The sequence below is a fragment of the Colossoma macropomum genome, unplaced genomic scaffold (genome assembly GCF_904425465.1).
Source record: "Colossoma macropomum unplaced genomic scaffold, Colossoma_macropomum, whole genome shotgun sequence".
NCBI lineage: Eukaryota > Metazoa > Chordata > Actinopteri > Characiformes > Serrasalmidae > Colossoma > Colossoma macropomum.
The window spans coordinates 31,633,027-31,638,950 of record NW_023494810.1 but is presented as its reverse complement, the minus strand read 5'-3'; the positions used below and the strand labels follow the sequence as shown (position 1 = coordinate 31,638,950).

Here is a 5,924-nt window from a genome sequence, read left to right as displayed (position 1 = left end):
AAACAAGAGAAAATATTTAGCCATCATACTCCCATTTACCACACGAGAGAACCCAATCAATGATGGATAAAAGGAGGCCACATACAAACACTAATAAATAAATGAAGACAGTGTAATAATCTGTACTTTTTTGTAGGTGTTGCGTGGACAATCAAAGAAATATAAACACTCGTTAGCAGATCTATTCAAATGAAAAGATCAGTTTTAGAGACCATATGTCACTACGCACTAATGTTCCTTCCTTTGGAAACCCTTTACAATAAGGTTACTTAATAACCTACTAAATATGCACCAACAGCTCATGAACGAATATAGTAATTATCAGTAACTAATAATGTGTTATGGTTCATTACTGATGAAGGAACAGGACAAGGTTGTTCTTGCAGTAATTAACATCGGAAAAATACATTTACAGAATGAACAGACAGAATAATTAATATTTTGACTTAGATTAACAAATACATAAATAACTACAAGGTTAACTAATATAATAATAAATCAACACATCTTCACGTTTATGTGGAGAGCTGATAGCTCCAGCTGGCAGAACTGAAAAAGTTCAAATCAAAAGAATCAAACAGCCAGTCAGGCTTTTTACTGAGCTGTTCATTCTGTGCTGTTTCCCACAATTACTTCACTGTCATGTTCTGAGGAATGGTGGGGAATCTTCGGAGGGTTTGTTAACTGAAATGCCACACAAACTATATGTTGTCCTGAGCCTATCATTGTCGTCATACGTGTTGTCCTGAGTCCATCATCATATGTGTTGTCCTGAGTCCATCATCATGTGTATTGTCCTGAGTCCTTCATCATTATCACGTGTTGTCCTGAGTCCATCATCATGTGTGTTGTCCTGAGTCCATCATCATTATCATGTGTGTTGTCCATCATTGTCACACTCTTGGATATAAAATAAACCATAACGTTTATTAAAAGGAGGATCTTCCAAAAGAATAGGATGTACACCAGACCAGGTCAAAAACCAGAACAGCAAAACACGATAAGGCAAAAACCGAAGTAGATAAACAAGCGAGGGTCGAAATCAAAGAACCAATAAACAGGTAATCTTAGCCAAAGGGGTAAATCTGAGAATCAACAATGAGAATCAAAACAAGGTCATCAGGAAATGCAGCAAACAAGAAAACGGCTCGGTATGCTGATAAAACAGGGGGCAATGGTTCGCAAAGAGAGTGAAACAAACAGGCACATATACACAGGCAAACAGGTGAAAACAATCCGTATTTGGGTGACTTGGATCTGCTGGTTAATGAATGATTGGCTGGTGGAGTGACATGCAAACCCAGGGATCTTGGGAATTTGAGTTCGTAATATAATTAAAGTCCAACTGGGGAGTGTGACAGTACACCCTCCAAGGAGTCCGGGATGGCTGAGGAACAACGACGACCTCAGCAATGACCACCCACGCATCAGGAAGCATCTCGGGCCAAACCCCTGGAGCTGTTGCTGTGCTGCACCGAAGATCCACTCTAGGAATGACCTCTACAATGACCAATAGAAGGACAGACTGGACAACCTCTGGGATGTGGTGCTGGATGGTCCGGATGGTGTTGGTGGAACTCCTCCACCAACCCCAGATCCAGTACATCATTAGCAGGAACCCAGCTTCTCTCCTCGAGTCCGTAGCCTTACCAGTTCACCAGGTACTGGAGAATCCCCCCTCTTCTCCTTGTGTCAGCAACCTGCACACAGCATAGATTAGGGAGCCTTTGACCTCAACCAAAGGGGGCAGCCTGATGTCAGGTGATACCTTGTCCAGCAGACCAGGAACAACTGGCTTAAGAAGGGAGGCATGGAAAGAATTACAAACTCGATACTGACGTAGCAAATCAAGCTGATATGTAACCTCATCAACACATTTAATGACTTTGAAAGGACCAATGTATTTACCAAAAGTTTCTAACTCCCCTCCAAAAACCTGAATTCCTCTTCGACAGGCTAACCCGATCTGATGGAGAGTAGAGGGGTGTCCCCCTCGTGACGATTAGCCTGCCATTTCTGGTAATGAAGGACACATTCAATCCATTGATGAGTTTGCTCCTAGACTTCTTCGCTATGTCTATTCCAATTGTCTACTGCTGGAACATCTGAAGAAACAGCAGATCAGGGTGATAAAGGAGGCTGGTAACCATACCTACACTGAAATGGGATGAGTCCAGTAGACTAACTGATTAGAACATTTTGTGCAATCTCAGCCCAAGGTAAGTAACATGACCAGTTCTGTCCACATTACGTACCTTGTATAGTTTTGTTTTTCAGAACTACACAATCTCAAAGATTTTCCTATTTTTTTTACTTTCACATTGTCCAGTTCTCTGAAGGGGAAAGATCGGTAACAAAATCTAGTGCTATATGGGACCAGGGACATGCAGGAATGGGCAGTGACATGAATTTACCTGCAGGAAGAGACTTGGGGACCTTCCACTGAGAACAAGTGGAGCATGATGCTAAAACCTATGAACGGAGGAAAGAGATGAGTGAGCCCAAGTGATAATGCGATCACGAAACTGGCTAGGTATACATTTCTTGTTGGAAGGACACTGCTCTGGAATAGCTACGGTTTCTAAAGCTTTATCAATTTCCTCATCAACTTCCCAACAAATGGGTGCTGTGATGATCTCAGGTGGCGAGATCTTCTCTGATGTGTCCTTGACAAGATTTTTCTCACTAAACACTCTTGACAAAGCATCTGCTTTTGTATTACATGTACCAGGTCTGTAAGTAACGGAAAACTGAAAGTGATCGAAAAACAAGACCCAACGTGCCTGACAAAGATTAAGCCTCTTAGCTGAATGAGGATATTCCAGATTTTTGTGATCACTAAGAACTAGGAATGGGTGGAATGGGTGTTAAAGATGGAAGGAGCATTCAAAAGGCCGAACGGCTTGACTAAGTATTTGTAGTACCCCCTAGTAATGAACCACTAGAGAAACACAAGAAACCAGCAGCTGTGGGTGAGGTAGAAGGATTAATGAACCCCTATGTTAGAGCTTCCTGAATATACTCCTCCATTGCCTTTCCTTCCTCTTGAATGAGAGGGTATACTCAATTAGTTCAATAGAGCAATCATATTCATAATGAGGTGGGAGTTCTGTGGCTTTGCTCTTAGTAAAAACCTCTGTAAGCTTATCATATTCAGGGGGAATGAAGACAGGAAAGTCTGAATTAGGACTCTGAATGAATGTAGAGGTTAAAACCAAACTGGAGAACTCAAGACTTTGGTTATGACATAACCAAATATGACACATGATAAGGGGGACCAACTGAGTATTTCATGATCTGACCAAGAGATATCGGGGTTATGCTTATGTAGCCAGGGAAGTCCTAGAATAACTGAGTAGGCAGAAAAGTATAAAACAAAAAAGCTATTAAAAGCTTAAATATTCTCCCCATGGTGACAGGTTTGGTGAATGTGTCAGTAATCCATTCTCCAACTGGATCTCCATCCACAGCTGACAAATGAAGAGATGCTTAATAAGGTTCCACAGGAATCTGGAGTTGATCCACAAGCGGCTTATTGATGAAATTTCTCTCTGCTCCAAAATGGCTGAAAATACATAGACAGAATTGAGGCAGCACAATGTCACAGGTAACTGAAATGACTTTGTAACCAAGCCCTTTGTGGGAACACTCACCACATTAGAGTGTACTCCACACACCTTCCAGGGGTCAGCGCCAGAGATCTATGTGGACATGCCTGACAGTCTTGTAAAACGTGACCAGCAATGCCACAGTACATGCATAGTCCCCCGTGTAACCTCCAAAGCCACCCCTCCTGTGAGAGACGAGTCGAATCACACTGCATGGGTTCTTTCTGGACTGAGTTCTTGATGGACACATTTTAGAACTGGAATTATCTGTTTTATAAAGGAACTTAATTTCTTGATTATTAATAGTAATAACAAATAATTTTTTGGAAAAAATTGTATTTTATTATATTTTTTGTTGGCGCCGCCTTTCGTGGCTTATTGCTTTAATATACACTTGTCTGTCTGTTTTGTTTTCTTTTAGCAAACAACGTTGATGATGTGGTGAAGCGTTATTGGAGGCTGCTGAAACACACCAAAAAGGGACTAACCATGACAAGAGCCTTCCAAAAGGAAAAAGTGTCCCGAAATGCAGTGGCCCAGCTGGCTCCAATAGCTGAGCTGTATATTGCTGACCAACAGCAATTTCAGTCAGTCCCCTTCAGGCCAGGGAAACTAGCAGAATTTGCCACCAAATGCCAAGAAAAAATGGCAGGAGAATTGAAAGAGAAGATCAATGACATGAAAAAGAATGGTTTGCTTTTGCCATTCCACCTCCCTAAGTGAAGTGGACGTTCCTGTTACCAGTTTCAGAAAGTGAGGTTGATGGTATCTGCATATTTACACTAATACAAACACACCACCTCTCTCTCTCACACACACACAGAGACACACATATGTTTTGTATCTTTTATCTAAGGTTTTAATATGTAGAGTTACAGAGTTAGATGTCCTGGAGCAGAAGGCTCTCTGTTTGTTTTAAACTGTTCAAATGACAACACATTGAAGGTTTGTTACCCTTTTGAACTGTGTATGTAAATATTTAGTTTAACTGTTGTTTAAATAAAGTCTGTTAATAATTTACTGAATGCACTTGTTTTTCACTTTATTTGGAGTGTCCACTTTCATAACTGTATATGTTCATCTGAGAAGTCACTGAACATGTAACAGGTATAATACATGTCATCTCTAGGTACTCAACAAGCTGTTATGTAAGTAACACCAAGAATATATCTACTTAATGAAACACATCAGCAATATATCTACTTAATGTAAGTAATGTATCAACAAAATTTGTTACTTAACGTAACAAACAAATCATCTACTTAATGTAAGTGACATCAGCAAAACATCTAGCGTAAGTACCCCTGTTATCGGCCACCTCACAACAAAACATCGGGAATCTAAGCTAACTGTAAATAAATGAAAGCACTTTACTCACCCAAATCAATGTTTTTCGGGAGAGATATGTGTGTAGATTAATGTCCAAGAGTCATTTGACATGATAATAATGTTTTTGTCTACTTTGACACTGGTATAGCTAGAATGATGGGGGTCCCCCAGTATCGGCCACCTCACTTCCGGTTTTCCGTAACTCATCTTTCAGCCTAAAATTCAGCGTATAAAATTGTAAAAAACATAAAATATATGTTTATATTCGTTAGTAGAATGTGATGTTATTGTATTGTTTCATTATTCAGCTTGATTTGCTTGTTTATCTAAGTATAGAGCTCAGCTCTTTGCTGCGCGCCTGGTTGTGCCAGTCAAATGAGAAATCGCGTTTACGCATCATTCCTACCAGACTCAATGCCTTACAGTGGTTTACAATGAGGTTAAGTTTGTCCTCTGTGGGCACCCTTACGCCATATACGTAACACCACGATGGCGGCAAACTTTTTTTTACCTCAGAGAAGTGAAAGCTAACCGATAAGCTAACGTTCTACACAGACCAATATCCATCGCGGAATGGAAATGAGTTGTGTGTTCCATGCGGTTTTGTATACGCAGAATTACAACGTCATTAGTGATACTTAAATATTGTTTTCAGATATGATTTTTTGCTAGAATAAAGTTTAGATGCCTTTGTAAGGTGCAAGCTTATGTGTTTTGAATTTCGCTTGAGCAATTGGCGGAGAGAGAGAGAGAGGAATTGCGCAATACGCGCAAGTGGCCGATGTTGGGGGATGGCCGATGTTAGGGGTAGCTACGTTACTTAAATAATGGCAACAAATCATCTACTTCATGTAAGTAATGTCAACAAAAAATCTACTTAATGTAAGTAATGTATCAACAAAACAGCTACTTAATATAAGTAATGTCAACAAAACATCTGTAATATATCAAAAAAATCGACCTAATATAAGTAACGTATTAACAAAA

At 40.0% G+C, this 5,924-nt stretch overlaps 1 long non-coding RNA gene across 1 annotated transcript; it reads right to left on the bottom strand.

The window, feature by feature from the left end:
• Positions 1–810: 810 nt before the first annotated feature.
• LOC118799830 lies at positions 811–4,442 on the bottom strand. Its single transcript, XR_005006140.1, has 4 exons — positions 4,097–4,442; positions 2,415–3,793; positions 1,909–2,105; positions 811–1,795 (listed from the first exon to the last, which is right to left on the bottom strand). It is a non-coding gene; the product is annotated as an uncharacterized LOC118799830 (long non-coding RNA).
• Between the last annotated feature and the right edge of the window lie 1,482 nt (positions 4,443–5,924).